The sequence below is a fragment of the Dromaius novaehollandiae genome, unplaced genomic scaffold (genome assembly GCF_036370855.1).
Source record: "Dromaius novaehollandiae isolate bDroNov1 unplaced genomic scaffold, bDroNov1.hap1 HAP1_SCAFFOLD_93, whole genome shotgun sequence".
In the NCBI taxonomy this organism is placed as follows: Eukaryota; Metazoa; Chordata; class Aves; order Casuariiformes; family Dromaiidae; genus Dromaius; species Dromaius novaehollandiae.
Genome location: NW_026991498.1, coordinates 164023 through 181254, shown reverse-complemented (window position 1 = coordinate 181254; position 17232 = coordinate 164023).

Genomic DNA, 17232 nt, shown 5'->3' with positions numbered 1-17232 from the left:
TGACCTCTCTGTACTATTTCTACATTCACCTTATATACCAGAAATAGGCTCATTCTTTCAGTAGTGTTCTTACCAATGCTAGGCACACAGGCAAGATTACTTCTCTACTTCAGCGTCCCCTTTTCATACTTCCAAGGATCATGTTAGCCTTTTTTTAGCCATAGCTTTCTACAGAGGGTTAATGTTATATATGATGATCTTAAATTCCCTTTCCTAATCACTGTTTGCTAGGCAAAATTTCTGATCTTGTAAATAAAAGCTATAGTCTTCATTACTGCATGTATTATTTTGCATTTGGCTGTTTTAAAATGCAGCTTGGTAGATTGCAATTATTCAGCAAAATGAATCAGATCATTCTGTAACAGTATCATAACCTCCTCGTTATTTGTTACTCTACTAGTTTTTGTGTTGTCTGCAAAGACCTACTTAACACCACTATTTTGAGAATGAGTGAAGCATTTTTAGTCCATATAATGTGTCTTATTAATGAGATTTAATGCAAAAAAATTAATCAAAATAGCATGTAGTTCAAATTCAAAAGCCCAAAGGAATGGGCTCAGCTAGAGAAAGGACCCTGAGATATTTCTTTCAGCTCACTGAGCCTTTGGAAACAGCAAGTATATCTTGGCATATCATGTACTGAAAGACCCAACCTCGTCTAGCATGATGAGTATGAGACTGCCTGCTTGAAGATAGTAAAAAATGCTGCCTCTGCCTCATGCCTTGGCTGGATGTTGACCTGAGTCCATTTGCAACTGTAAGATGTTGTTTGAGATTGCTTTAGCTAGCTTTGATTTAGATTAATTTGCTTCATTTACAGGCAAGATAGCGCTGTATTCATAAGCTGACCATAGACATGGGCAATAAAAGTTTAAATAAATGTTTCGACTTGATAGAAGAAAAACTTTTTCACCATGAGGACAGTTAAGCATTGGAACAGGCTGCCTGGAGAGGCTGTGCAGTCTCCATCCTTGGAGGTTTTCAAAACCCAACTGGACTAAGTCCTGCTTTGAGCAGGAGGTTGGACTAGAGACCTCCTGAGGTCCCTTCCAACCTGAATTATTCTGTGATTTTATAAGCTTCAGAGAAAGGCTCATTAGAATGAAAATGTAAACTATTTCTGAATTGAAGGTAATGCTGTAATGCACAGACATGCAAAGTGAGTTCAAATGGAAGAATGGTATCCATAGATCTAAAACGTATTACTAGAGGAAGATATAAATTCAGAAGATAATAGAAGAAGATATAAATGCTGAACAGGTAGGTTCTTCTGTGTCAGTACCAAAGCAGGTGGTATGAAAGTAACAAAATATTTTTCCCCAGCTTGGCAGATTATCGAGAGATGTAAAAGCTGCTTTTTATACAGCTTTCAAACAAGAGTGATGCATTTTAAACATTAATTAAAGTCTTTTTAAAAGCATTTCCCTTCCCCCACAGCATTAGCAGGGTTCTGGTCTGTAAGACACATGAGGGCTTTTAAAAAATTGAGAGTAAGACCACATATCAAAACCTTTTAAATAGGTTTTTATTCCCCCAGACTCTCCTTCCTGGCAATCTTGTGAATGACATAGTGTCAGACATCACTCAAATAATTGCTGACATCAGGTGCTCAGCAGTAAGGATGCTGCATGCCACAGTTGAGTTTTAAAAGCTCGGGTTCATTTCGTGTAAAATTAGTGGTATGCTTTTAATCCTTAAAGTATTTAAATGGGGAAAAATGTAACATTCATAGCAACACTTCACTGTAGTGCAACCATTTCGATCAGAATGGGAGTACATTTTATGACACAGTGCTTGTATAGGGCTATTTTTTTAGGACTGGGATTTTTTTCTGCCTTCACAGTTAAGCTCATGAAATGATATGAAGCCTTAGAGGTCTTTGTTCCAGTAAATAACAATAGACTCTATATATATTTATTGCAGATGAATACAATAGATGTTTGTTTGCCAGACAATCCAATGAGCACTTGGTCCAAAGCTTATTGAAGTTAATAGGTAATTGCTTTCTTTTTTCGCCTCTCAAGAAAGAAGCCCCTCCCCCATATCATTGCTTCAGATATTACATGCAGATTCCATTAAAATGTTAAGATCCTGCATTATATAAGCATGAATGCAAACAAAAGATAATTACAGACCATGAGAAAGCCTGAAGTAAATTGTTATATGTTCCCATTTTACTAGCAAAGAAACAATAAGAAAATCAAAGTCATGCTATTAGTCTATGACAGATGAGGATGAAATAAGGCTTTCTTAATTTTCAGTTCTGTATTTTAACCACAAGAATATATATTTTAACCATATTTAAAGGGATCACATTATCACAGCATCAAATTCAAAGACCAGGCTCCTAAAATTTCCTCAGCTACTTTTTTCAGCAATATGAGTGAGAGTTGAAAACAAGCACCATTTACATTGGATGCCAATTCCTTGCTTTTGTTAGATGATTTGTTTTTGTTTTTGTTTTTGTTTTCCACTGAACAATGCAGCTGTTTTACTATGAAACAGGAAAAGGAATTTAGCTGCAATCTCTGTAATCTCTCCAAGCTGTAATGCAGTTTTAAGGAAAAGTATATTACTATACAGTTGTAACATTTCATTTAATAAAAGATAATACTTTTTCACAGATATGTATTTTGGGGGAGGGTAAAACTGTCCTAAAGAGTCTTATCTTCACATTTAAAATTGTTCAATTACCATTTTTGATTGATAGTGAAGCATGAAGTACAAGAAATTATACCTGCATGATAAAAAACACGTTTCATTGAGAATGGTATGTAACCAACTCCAGCATCATAATTTTAGATACCTAATTAAATGAAAGTTATGGCCAGATTTTTCAGGAAACTTAGCATTTTTCTTTTAAATAACACTTTGAATTTTCTTTACAACAATTACATAAATTAATCCTTCTGGTATCTGAGAGGAAGTGGGCAAACTTTACTCTTCTGTTTTACACAAAGGAAACTGAGACCAAAAATAAAGTGGAATGGACAAGGTCATACAGTGGGTTTGAATGTGTACAGTTAAGCTGAACAACCTTATCTCTGCCTGTAAGAATCATAGAATCATAGGATTTTAGATAGACAAGGAATGCAGAATTAGTTTCTTAATCCTCAGGCCAGATTTCATGATAATTATGGTGTCTCAACAGAACACTGCTTGCTGTATGGCTCTATGGCAACTCATAGGGTGTTAAGAGTGGGATGCTGTTGATTTATTAAATATCATGCCTGTACCTTATCTCTGTGGTCTTATCTATAAAAACTTAATTAAGCAACCACAAACTTGGAGTGAAATGCATTTGAGCTGTTTATCAATATAGCCTTACCTCTTTTTTCCCCATGCATCCCTAGTTTAAGGGAAAATGAATAATACGACTTAATATTTAAAATCTAAACAGTCTGCTTCTGTTCTGAGCAGAGCTACTTGCTTAGTTCTTATTTCATGTCAGAATGCAGGAGCAGAATATTCACCCCATGATGTAAGAGAGTGATAGCAGAAAAGAACAGTTGGGAAAAACAAGGCAAAAGTGCTTGTATTCTAGTTGGTGGGAGTCCATCACAGTAACAAACAGGCGGAAGATGTTTTTTTTTTACCTCACAAGTAATCCATACACAAATTTCCTACAATACTCAATATGCACCTCCCAGCTCAGTAAATGTTTTCTTTCCTTTGCTGTTTAGCATCCTCAGCTTTTTCCAATTAGGCCCTGTTCAGAAAAAAAAAAGTCTAAAGAAAGAATTAAGCCCTGTATCTTATGGAGAAAGAACATATATTAGATTTTTTTTTTCAAATCTTCATTCTTCCATCCTACTGGGAAGTGTAATAAGGATTAAAAAAAAAAAAAAAAAAAAAAAAAAGCTTTTTTTTTTCATTGGATTTGCTCAGTTGAAAACATGCTTTTGAATATCTGGAACAAAATCTGCCAAATTAATGACTACTCAGACAGTAGTCCCACATTTATGAACCTGTGAGCAAAAACTATACTTATGAAAGCTTAGAGAAGCCCACTTGGTGAGCAAGCTCTCCAAACTTGCAAGGGCAAGAGAGGACATGAGGCAAACCATGATTATTAGAAGATGGTGAGAAGATGGTCAATCCTGTTCAACTTATTCATCAATGACCTGGATGATGGGACCGAATGCACCCTCAGCAAGTTTGCTGATGATACAAAACTGAGAGGAGTGGCTGAGACACCAGAGGGCTGTGCTGCCATTCAGAGGGACCTGGACAGGCTGGGGAGATGGGCAGAGGGGAACCTCATGCAGTTCCACAAAGGGAAGTGCAGGGTCCTTCACCTAGGGAGGAATAGCCCCATGCACCAGTACAGGCTGGGGGCTGACCTGCTGGAGAGCATCTCCGTGGAGAAGGACCTGGGACTCCTGGCAGACACCAAGTTGACCATGAGCCAGCAATGTGCCCCTGTGGCCAAGAAGGCCAATGGTATCCTGGGCTGCATTAGGCAGAGCATTGCCAGCAGGTGGAGGGGGATGATCCTCCCCCTCTACTCAGCCCTGGTGAAGCCACACCTGGAGTGCTGTGTCCAGTTCTGGGCTCCCCAGCACAAGAGAGACATGGAGCTACTGGAGCAAGTCCAGCAGAGGGCTACTAACATGATGAAGGGACTGGAGCATCTCTCACATGAGGAATGGCTGAGAGAGCTGGGCCTGTTCAGCCTGGAGAAGAGAAGGCTCAGGGGGGATCTTATCAAGGTGTTTAAATATCTGAAGGGAGGGTGTAAAGAGGATGGGGACAGACTCTTTTCAGTGGTGCCCAGTGACAAGACAAGAGGCCACGGGCACAAACTGGAACACAGGTAGTTCCATCTGAACATGAGGAAATTCTTTTTACTGTGAGGGTGAAGGAGCACTGGACCAGGATGCCCAGAGAAGTTGTGGAGTCTCCATCCTTGGAGATATTCAAAAGCCATCTGGACACAATCCTGGGCAATGTGCTCTAGGCGACCCTGCTTGAGCAGTGAGGTTGGACTAGATGATCTCCAGAGGTCCCTTCCAACCTCAACCAATTTGTGATTTTGTGTGAATGACATCCTTAGGATTCAACAAAATCCTGGGATCCTCTGCAGCAGTGTTATCAGTTTCTTTCTTTGTCTCTTTTGCTCTTCTTTCTTTAGTTTTCAGCCATTTCTTAATAAGAACACTACTGTGCAAAGTCATTACATTCATGATGAACCATAAGTCATCAGCCTTGCTTGAATAAATGTAATTCACATAAGTAAAAGACAGTCTTTGTCTCTTAAGATAGGCTCCTGTTTGCTTATGTATGTTTATCTGACTATTTTCATTAAAGAGGTATGTTTTCAAAAGCTGAGAAAAAATATTGCATACAAAAAAGGAGAAAAGATGCAACCAAGTTGAACTACTCACCATATTTAAGGTTAAGCATGAATGTAAGTCCTTCCAGGATCAGGGCCAAAGCTTGGAAGTTGCAATTTGAGATGGTCAAGATAGATAAAATGTGGCCGTGAATAGCTAGGAATGTGGTGAATGAAAGTGTTTCAAAACAGTTCCATTATTTTTGCCATTATTCATTACTTTATTTTCCTGTCAAATACCATATAGTAACTGAGAGAATGGTTCTAACTCCACATCAGTCTAAACTGAAATTTATCCCATTGAATTCAATGTAATTAGAGCAGTGTGAGAGACTAAAATCAGGCTGTGAATTTTTTTCACCAAAATAATATAGTGGTACAAAAAATTAAAAGGGATTCACTCATTTATAAAGCTGTTATATGGTATACCTTCAGTGGACCAAATTCTAAGTTTACACAGATGTTTCTGAGATAAAAGTTTACCTCACTGTGGTGAATGTTGGCAAATATTAACTATTTAGTGGCAAGTGTTAATGTAAACAAAGAACCTATCGCTGCTGGCCCGATTCAAACACCACACTGGTTGTAAAGAATATGCAAAAAATTGCATTGTGATGAACTATAGGATTAGTCTCAATGTATTCCACTGCCAGATGTTTGGACTGAGTAACTTTCCAAAAATCTAATCTGTATCAATTGAGAACTAATTTCATATCATTTTATTTCTGAGAAAGTAAAAGTACATTTCCTCCTCTTATTTTCTTTATAATTAAAAAGAAAATGACCCACAATTTTAATAATAGGACTACAGGTCACATTCCTCCTTCAAGTCTTCATTCATATTAGCTGTTTGTTGTTCTTTTTTTGTAACTTAATTTACAAAATGATTAGTAACGTGGCTTTCATGACCCATGTCATTTCACTGATACTGTTTCTACCTCTCGTGAGGTCAGAAGGTTGGATTGTGGCATTGTCTTGGCCTACTGAGCTGACATCACTTGAGTTATTAGGCTGATGTCAGAGGCCCACAGTTTGACCTTTGGTATGTTGCTGTGTAGTTGTTAGGGATGTAACTTTTGTTAGATAAAGCACAATTAGGCAGTGTTATTAAAAAAACATGTAATTGGTAGAAATAGCAGAACTAGACTTGCACAAGAATACTTGCCTGGTGACTCGCTACACCAATCAATGAGCAACAGCTCGGAGTGGTCCACCGACCAGCAAAGATCAAACGATCTGGAAGATGCTCTCCACCTCATACAACTCATCCACCTCAGCCCGAAGGGGGGTGGCACGACTCTACCTTCCAGGATGCTTGACCGTGGAGCACCTCTAGGGATGCCTGGGACCAAGTTCGCATGGCCAGAACTGGCACGCTTAACACCCTGCTCCTCCCGACAACTGACAACCACTGCGCCTGTCAGCAAGGAAAGGCAAAGTAGAGAGAACCACTTTTCTGTAGCTTCATAGTGTTCTATACATTACTAATCACTCTTGCACAGAGGCAATAAATATCTAAACTCCTTCACACAGATTCAATTATTGCATAGTGTGCATTTAGTGTGTCCTGACCTAAACCACAACAGCCATACAGTCATAACACACTGTAGGCTCTGATCAGTCATTTATTTTCTTTAATGCAAAGGAATTTTTAGTTTGATACTTGTGCTGCTGTCAGAGGCAATAAGGGTCAGCAGTTTTGGTGACAAATTATTTTTGACAAGCTTAATGACCCCAATGAAGAAAAGTCTGCAGCCTTGATAGCAACTGCAGAATAATTGGTTAGCTCAGCCAAACAGGGAATGTGTTAAAAAATCTCAGATCCTTTTTGGCAGCCCAATTATACCATTCAGCAAAAGGGGTGATGACTGCTATCAGCTCCTATAGCATTACAAAAGCATCAATAGGCTGTATTTCAGTCAATTCAGTTTTGTTTGGCAGGACACTGAAGGAAACAATTGAGCCTTTTAAGCGATGTTCATATTGTAAATTGAAATGGAGATCTAAGGAAAATCTTTGTAAGACCCCTTTAGAACCATACTGACAGTAGTAGTTTGGAATGTTTCAGGTAAAGTGTGTGTATGGATGTTGAATTATTTAAATGCAAAAGCCCATTCATTCATGTCATTCAGGTTTTTCACAGATTTTCAGAATGTAGGGCAAAGCAATCAAAGTCAAATAATCAAGATCATGTATATAATTGGGTGACAGCTGGTATGCACTCAACAGAGAGTGTTTAATGGCTGATTTACACATAGTGTTTATAAAGAGAAAATGAAATTGTTGGTTTTGAAAGTATAGCATATGCTGCTGAGAAAGGAGAAAAAGTCAAGAAGCTGGTAGCAGTGGTAACAAAGGTGATTAGATATGGGTGATTATGATATAGATATAGATGAGTGAACACTAATGAAGGGAAAAGATTTTACCACTATTTTCTTACTAACAATGTCATTATCCTGAACAGATCTCCCTCCTTACCTCAGCCTTTAACCTACGTAGAAGTCACATCACATCACCAACTTTTAAAAGCCTTCATTGTTAAGGAAGTTATTGAACTGAAACTGTCTAGAGGTAGCCGCTTAGCACAACCTATATCAAACTTGCCTAGCATGAGTAGCTAAAGTTGCTGAAGCCTTAGGCCGCACTCAGATAACATGAGGATCTTTCACCTAGTTCAGTAAGAAAAGGGCCTCAGAGCCAGTTCCAGCTGGGAAGATAAGGAAGCTACAAGCAGTCTGCGTTCCTGTCTCTCACACTCCAAAAGGGAGGGTGTCAAGACTTTGAAATAAGGCCTGTGCAGGGCATCAGGACCTTGAGGGACAAAGCCTCCTCTCACTGCTGGGGCAGTGTTAATTGTTGTGGTCTGGAATCACCTCCTCCTCGTCAGGACCTTGAGAGACAACGGCAGGACCCAACAAGGAACGAAGGCACATCCGTCAGCAGAAACCGCAACAGTAAAGATAAGGAAAGAAACAGCCTGCCTAGGGACAGCAATGAGACCCAATAAGGAGCAGGAGACCCCAGACCTGAATATTACTATTGGTCCGAACTACCGCGTGAGGGGTGGAGAACTTAGATTGAAAGGTTATAATTGCCCAGGGATTTCTTTGTTCGGGGTCCCTCTTCGGAGGCACCCAGCTCGAGCTGTAATTACTGCACGCATGTCATTAAAATTTAATTATTTAATTCGCTTTGATTTGGCTCCAAACTTCTCAGCAGGAACCTAGGGTCGGACTCTGTTATGGTGGCTGGCGAGCCTAACCTTCCATAACATTCATTAAGTCTGAATATTAAGCAACAAAGTTGGTAATAGGTATAAATAATTATACTTAGCACTGATATCTGACTAAATTTTTATATATATATATAAAAAAGATGTGTGTGTGTATGTGTGTGTAAAACCTCTTAACATTCTTTACAGAGATAGTCAAGTGTATCTGTTGTTACCCTCCTTTTAGAAATGGGGAAGCTGAAGCCAGCCTGAGTTGGCTGTGGTCAGCCCAGAACAGAACTGGGAATGAGGCACAGGGGCCTTTACAGTGAAGTGTTGGTACAGGTGCTTCATCAAATAAAATAAAACAGCTAAAACATAAAGGCACTCTCCATTTGTTTAAAAAAGAAGATAAGAAAGGAGTGCTATAAACTTTCCTTCTACTAGTGAAGCAAGCTTATCGGTCATATGTGTTATTTTGGATTGAATGCATTTAAAAGGCAATAACTGTGAGGACAGTGTTGCAGTTTCTGCCATCCAGGTCCCACTGACCCCAAAAGATTTCTTCTTCATTGCTGGGCACTGATTCCTGCTTTAACTATGGAAATAAATAAATATATACATAAAATTGTGCCTTTTCTGCAAATCACCAGTTTTTTAGAGGAAATAAAAACTGCCCTTGCACTTCACCCAAAACTCCCTTTGAATCCAGTCTAATTCATCTCAGAAGTGTGAAACCCAGTTAATCTTTAAAGATAAATCATTGTACTCTTTTGTATTCCTTATTGGTACATAAGATGCAAAGGGTAAAATTTAAGGAATTTGGGTGCCACAAATAGAGCTTCTCATGATGTGATTAGTGCAACTGAAAGAAAGAAGTACTTGACTGTCTTCCAGGGGAGTCTAGACTCTGGAGAATACTTGTTCACTCAAATTCCTCTGATGCATTTCTTTCCCTTCCACATCTCCAAAGAATCTTTGAAATAATCCAGGTCTGCCCCTCAGTCATAGTCCCCTCCTTCCCACACAGTCTTTCTTGAAGATAGAGCTTATTATTTGAAGATAATCATCTCCGAGTATAAAGCCAACACTAACAAATGCCTAACAGATTTTCAGTATGCTTTAAAATGTAATATAGACACAAAATTTTCTCACTCTGTCATATCCAGCCAGATGCTGATCTCTTTTATGACTGTGTAAACATAAAGTTATTTTGATGCAGTGACTCCAATTCAGTACAGTTGCAATGGAGGAGAGAAGAATTGGACACAGTACTCCAGGTGTGGCCTCATCAGGTCACTTATGTCACTGAATTCATCCATATATGTCAGGTTAGAACGTTTGAATCCTAAAATCACTAGATTAAATTTATTAACAAAGTAAACTTCTGATTAAAAGCTATAGTCAGCTGATTTGTGCTTGCACATTTGAAAGTCTACACAGCATCGCTGTAATGACAACTCTTTGATAGCTGTTTTTAACCACTACTCAATGCAGATCACTACAAAATTGTTTACTAATTATAATAAATACAGACCTGTACATAATTTTTAATATATGTAGTTAGAGCTGAATAACATAGCTTATAAGTGTATCTGTTTTTTTTCTCTCCATAGAATACCATAGCATGCTATAGTCTCCTGTATTTCATAATATCAAATATTAGATAGCATTTCTTATGAAATTTCTGCTCTAGAGATCTGATTCTCTATTGTCGTCCTACATTTGCGTAGATATCTAAACTTAAACTTAATGAGTAAAAGATACAACTTCTTTAATAGGTAATGTTTTATACCTTATTCACATTAATTTTGCTCTGATGAAAATCTCTACATACGAGAGAATAATGATAACTCATGTGTGCATATTGATCCCAAGCACTTTTCTCTGAGCATACAGCCTTTTTGAGTTAATTCTGACTGGTTTCATAGACCATACTTTATTGCTTAAAGATTATACTAATGCTCTTGTACTCCCAACACCAATATTCAGGAATATCCACTTAAAAGTTTGGTTTGTCTGAGTGCTTTCATGCATGTCAGTCACTTACAAATCAGTCTTTTATAAATCTTTGTGATAGAGTATGTCGACTACCTATATATTTAAAGTGAACACAAAAAGATTTTAAACTTGACCAGAAATAGTATATTTAAAAGTGACTACATAATCTCCTGCTTTATTTATGACTGTCTGACTGTCTTTCAGAACTCTGCAGTTTTGGGTCAGTTCCTCTTTCTGTCCATCCTAACATTTTTAATGTATGATTTCCTGTACTAGCCAGATGTCACATACCAAATTAGGGGATGCAGTTGTTTGAATCTGTAACTCAAAGTGAAAACTGAAAAGCTCATTGTCCTCCATGTAAACAGAAAACAAGGATGTTGCTACACTGTAGTTAGGTAATGGCATTTTGGCCATTAGACTTACCACTAGGCTTGGTAAATCTAGTTATGGGACAAGTGGCTGGTCTGAAAAGCTACTATCAAATTGCAATATTTACATTGCTGCTATCCTCTTCTGTCTGTCTTCAGGAGTCCTAAGCAATCTGAACAACTTTGATTCTTTCCTGTTGAATCCAGTACGTATCTGTTTTGGGAACATTAGGGGAACTGTGAGATGTTGGAGGATCATCAACATACAAAAGGTTTACTATGCATCTTTAACTAGCTTTATTGAGACTAGATGCATTTTCTTTATGTTAAGAAACTTCTTCTTCTCCCTTTTCTCTTCCTCCTTTTATGGTTAAAAATACCCTGACACCTATTGTGGATATAAAATAAATTAGGATTAGTATGGTAAGAATCTTCATTTAGTCACTTTGTGAGCAAAATAGTTCTTTGTTTTACACAGAATGCAAAATGATGCTGTTTTCTTTCCTATTCCTATTTACCGGGGTCCATAAAAAAAACAAAAACAAAAAAAAACCCCTTTCAGTACAGCACTTAAGCATCTGCTTTCCTTACTTGGTATCTTTACAGTGTAGTTCATATGCACCTATAAATTATTCTTGCATAGATATTTATCCACTTTTTTAACTACTGATAGACAAACATCAGAGGTTCAGAGTACAAGTTTGGTTGGTGTAAACTTGGAATAATGTTTTTGGATACTGACAGGACCCATCCAAACACACTGACTCTGCAAAATTTGGCTGTACATCACATGAGAACAATAATTCTTCCTTCTTCCTGGAATGTTAACCATTAAGCAAAGCAAAGGAAAAAAAATCATTCTTTCTTTCCCATTTCTCTGCATATGCAATGAAAATCAGTGTATTCTTATTGTATTATTGAGTTACCAAGTCTTAATGTCAATATCAAGGAAATATGAAGCCTATCACATCCCGTTCCTTCCCTTTTCTCCCTCTCTCCCTGCCCAATTGGTTCACTAATGCCTGATTTTAACAACCAAAGATGCTAGTCAAAGAATGTGCATATTTTTAAAAGCTTTTTCGATGCTTGGCACATTTCAATATTTGGCAATTCCTTGATTATTCATAGCAGAATTACCCTTGTCCCTTTTATTTTTTATTTTTTTGCCAATGAATGTAATACCCTTTTTGTAAGACACATGCTCAAAATAACAATGTGGCTTTTAAAGAAAAATTTTCAAAATTATGGCTGTTTTCACATGTCCAGGGGAAAGAGATAGAGGAGACTAAAAAGAACTTAAAATTCACATTCAGACCACTGAAAGGAGGGAAAAAACTCCCTGTCACTGGAGATCAAATACTGTATCCCAGGGGTCAGTACTGGGTTCAATCCTGTTCAACTTATTCCTCAATGACCTGGGTAAGGGACCGAATGCACCCTCAGCAAGTTTGCTGATGATACAAAACTGAGAGGAGTGGCTGAGACACCAGAGGGCTGTGCTACCATCCAGAGGGACCTGGACAGGCTGGGGAGATGGGCAGAGAGGAATCTCATGGAGTTCCACAAAGTGCAGGGTCCTGCACCTAGGGAGGAATATCCCCATGCACCAGTACAGGCTGGGGGCTGACCTGTTGGAAAGCAGCTCTGTGGAGAAAGACCTGGGGGTCCTGGTGGACAACAGGTTGACCATGAGCCAGCAATGTGCCCCTGTGGCCAAGAAGGCCAATGGTATCCTGGGCTGCATTAGGCAGAGCATTGCCAGCAGGTGGAGGGGGATGATCCTCCCCCTCTACTCAGCCCTGGTGAAGCCACACCTGGAGTGCTGTGTCCAGTTCTGGGCTCCCCAGCACAAGAGAGACATGGAGCTACTGGAGCAAGTCCAGCAGAGGGCTACTAACATGATGAAGGGACTGGAGCATCTCTCACATGAGGAATGGCTGAGAGAGCTGGGCCTGTTCAGCCTGGAGAAGAGAAGGCTCAGGGGGGATCTTATCAAGGTGTTTAAATATCTGAAGGGAGGGTGTAAAGAGGATGGGGACAGACTCTTTTCAGTGGTGCCCAGTGACAAGACAAGAGGCCACGGGCACAAACTGGAACACAGGTAGTTCCATCTGAACATGAGGAAATTCTTTTTACTGTGAGGGTGAAGGAGCACTGGACCAGGATGCCCAGAGAGATTGTGGAGTCTCCATCCTTGGAGATATTCAAAAGCCATCTGGACACAATCCTGGGCAATGTGCTCTAGGCGACCCTGCTTGAGCAGTGAGGTTGGACTAGATGATCTCCAGAGGTCCCTTCCAACCTCAACCATTCTGTGATTCTGTGGTTCTCAGTGAGGTCTTGCAACCTAAATGCTTAAAACTTTTAAGCAAGAGGCTCCCAGTGCAAAATGCTTCTAGCCTTTAGAGTATCTTATTGCATGAAAGCCTTGAGACATGACTAAGGACATCTTATTCAAGCAGCAGTTTTAACTTTCATCCACCACTTGCAGCTACTAGCAGAAACTGAGGGTCATTTGTTTTAACAAGTTAATATCTGTATCATCTAGACCTGTGATTATAGCATTATTTGCAGTTAGTATCAGAAAATGGAAGGGATCTGTAAAAGACTACTGTGCATTTCAGTTAAAGAAGTGTTTTGAATCCAAAAACTGTAATCAAACCCATTAAAAATGGAATCATGGAAAGTACTGGCCCTATCTTCCATATTAATCAGTATAATATCTGTCATAGGCTCTGTCATTCTTCTGTTTCTTGCTTGCTTTCCTGCAGATTCTTATTCTCTCTTTCTTGTTACTGGCTTCCAACAAATCAACTAATTAAATGCCAGAGTGGTGACAGTAAATTTCAATGAGTATTATGTGATTACTCTGTAGATTCTCACCAGTCTCATAGATCAGCCGACAAACAAGTTCTGCATTGCTTTGCTGAAGTAAATTCATCATGTTTCTGAATATACTGTATAAAGACCCAAGAAAAGATGGGCTTGCATTCTGCTAGATGCTGTACAAACAGGGTAGTTGATTGTCTGTACTCTGAGGTGCTTGAAATATAAATAAGCAATAAAGAAAAGGATGTCACATGGAATAAACAACACCACAGTTGCAAATATGTTAGTGTCATGATTTTCTTCTAGTGAATGAGTTTTAGTAAGGGGATAAGTTAAAGAGAAAAACCAATAAAGAGACTGTAGCAGGGAGAATCTTGTTAAAGAAGGAACTGGGGAGTTGAAACAAAGATTGCAGAAAACTATCAATAAGTACAGGGTAGAGAAAATGGAGGCAAATCTCTAAATTCAAGGAAATTACTTCTTTTGGCTACTTTAGTCACTTCTTCTATCAACTTGAGTCACTGAATGCAACTTTTTCCTAAACTGGATTTTCTCTAAACTCTTTCCTCAACTGGATATAGAGAGATGCTACCCAGTAGCCAGTGTCTCCGAAGTGGTGGTAGTCCTCCTCTTTGCAAATTGGGTTTAGAGAACAAAACTTCATAGTCATTTAAGAGAGCAAATCAGCAGAAGCCACTTAACCCTATCCTATTAGCATGGACATATGCAAAGAAAGGGTGCAGCATTTCAGACATATAGTTTATGACACAAATATTGCTTCTATTGTGATAGGAAACACAATCAATGAAAGCTGGAAGATTCTTTCACATCCATTCTCACTGTGTTCCTTCCTTTCCCTCCCCCCCCCAACTGTTAGTATTTTGTGCCATTTTGAAATTTACTATTCTGTCACCACGTTTCAGGAAAGAAATCACAAAAGCTTACCAGACACTGCACTACAGTACCTACTGTACATACTAAATCCTTCCTGAGGATTCTGGAGAGTAGTATAAGGCCAACTTTTCTCCCAGATAAGAAGTGACAGGTGCCCTGCCCCCAACTTCTGGCAGAAGCCCCAACCCCTACTGGTGGTCACGTGTCCTACTTCCCCTGGAAGTCCCTCCCCTCTTATGGTCATGTGGTTGGTGTACTCTGCCTCTTTTTGCCACTGTAAAATGTCATACCCTGCATGTTCACAGACTGCCCTGTGATTGGCTGGCAGGACCAGCCATTCCTTCCAGTTTACCTGGAAGTACATCAGAACAGGAAGTCCATGGAGCATGTGTGCCAGTGGGAATGGCTGATCAAGAGGTTCAGGGCTAGGCAATATGTAGAAGAATACAGATTTGTTAATTTAGAGCAGATATCACTACATGAAGCTTATGAAACACCTGTTCAGGGTGTAGAGCAAATTTTTGACCATTTACAACAGGTGTTTGAAACTGGTGATTATGCTCAGTTGTGTCTTGAAGCTATCAGCATGACTGTCTATATTCTCCCACTATTCATTTAAACAATATGAACACAGAGAAATGTTTAGACTAGGTCATTACTCTCCTACAAAGTAAGAGCAAGCTGTGTTTTGATCAGACTTTCCACCTGGCTATCATTACTGTAAAAGCCGTAGGGGATGGGGTATGCAGAGCCCTACAGTCTCTCCCTCATTCCAAAATTAGCAGCAAGAAAAAGCAGCACTATTTAATTGATCCAAATAACAGCGGCAGTAATCTCTGTTTTGCTGGGAGTTTCACAGCGCTTACGACAGTGAGGGGGTCTGAGAGACACAGAATTGTTAAGCAGAGCAAAAGAGCTACATGACAAACTGGGGTGGTCCCTGCACAGGAAGGTCACGCTGAGTGACATTCCCTTGTGTGAGGATCTGCTACATGTTAATATATGTGTCATTCTCCTGTCTGAGGGGAAAAAGGGTTGGGGGATTTTTAAGCCAAGCAACAGTCTTAAATATCTCAAGACCTGTTTCCTCCTTTTCCATGATGAACATTATTATGCTGTTAGGGACATCAGGAGGATATCTGGGGCGAGAAACTTTTTCTGTGAGCTTTGTCAGACAGTGTACAATCACATGTATGGGAGCATGAGTGTGTCACTATGACACAATCGGATGGCGAGCTCACAGACTTCTTAGCCAGGACCAAACTGCCTGCACCGCTGATCCCCAGCGATGCGCTTTTTAGTGGCAAGAGAAATGCCATTTGTCTGTATTACAAAGCAGCCCCCAATGAAAAGATACATTACTGCGGTTTTACTAGCCTCTATCCCTTCACCAACAAAACAAAACAACACCCTCTTGGGCACCCTGAAGTTAGTTATTTTTGAGAGCTTTGACACACTGACGGCCTCCTTTGGGATGGTCGAAGTAAAGGTGTCCCCACCTCATGGGCTCTTTTTCCCTGTGCTTCCCGTGAGGGTAAATGGCAAGCTGTTGCTTCCCTTGTGCCGTACTTGTGCTGAAACCTGCCAGGCCCTCTGCACCCACAGCGATGAAGAAAGCGCCCTTGTGGGCACCCGGCGTGCCCCAGAACTGAACAAGGCTCTGGAGAAGGGCTACAGGGCCTGTGAAATCTATGAGGGCTGGCATTTTGAACAGAGGGGCAGCAGCCTTTTCTCACATTATATAAAACCACACCTCCGCCAGAAGCAGGAAGCTTCAGGCTGCCCGGCCTGGTGCACGCATGCTGACAAACAAGCTAAATGCATCAAAGATTACAGGCAGAAAGAAGACGTCATTTTGCGGCCTGAACATATGAAGAAAAACCCTGCAAAATGCAGAATTGCCAAACTGTTTTTAAATTCTCGGGGGGGGGGGGGGGAGAGGATTTGGGCAGAGATCCAACCTTCCCAACACCACCATTGTAAGAGAACCAGATGAATTGTATGGTTACCTCTTTTCTCTGGCTTATGATGTGTCCTCCTGTGCTTTTGTCGATGAGGATGCGGCCACTGTCTCGTGGAAGCATGCCAAAGGACACGTGACCCTGGAGCGCAATACTAACATTTTTAGAGCTTGCTTCACCACAGCATATGTGTGCCTACATCTTTGCGATCTCTTAGATGCCCTGCAAGACCATTGCCTTTATCATGACACAAGCTTTGTGATATTTATGAGTTTCCTGGACAACTGGAACCCCCATCTCAATGACTATTTAGGTGAGTTGCCGAGCGAGTTGCCGCCAGATGAGCACATTGCCAAGTCTGTGACATCAGGCACCAAATCCCATGGCTACTTGCAGTCTGGGGAGAGGTGTTGTTTAAAAGTTAAAGGCATCACTCTAAATGCAACAAACAGAGAAAAGATCAATTTTGAGGTGTTGAGAGACCTTATGGTGGACTACGGCATACATTCAGACAGTGACCCTAGAAAGATCGTGATAGGGCAGCGCTCTATCGTCAGGAACAAGCAGAAGCGGACGATAGAAACCAGGCCCCTGCGGAAGGCACAGAAGGTAGTCTATGACAGAAGGTTA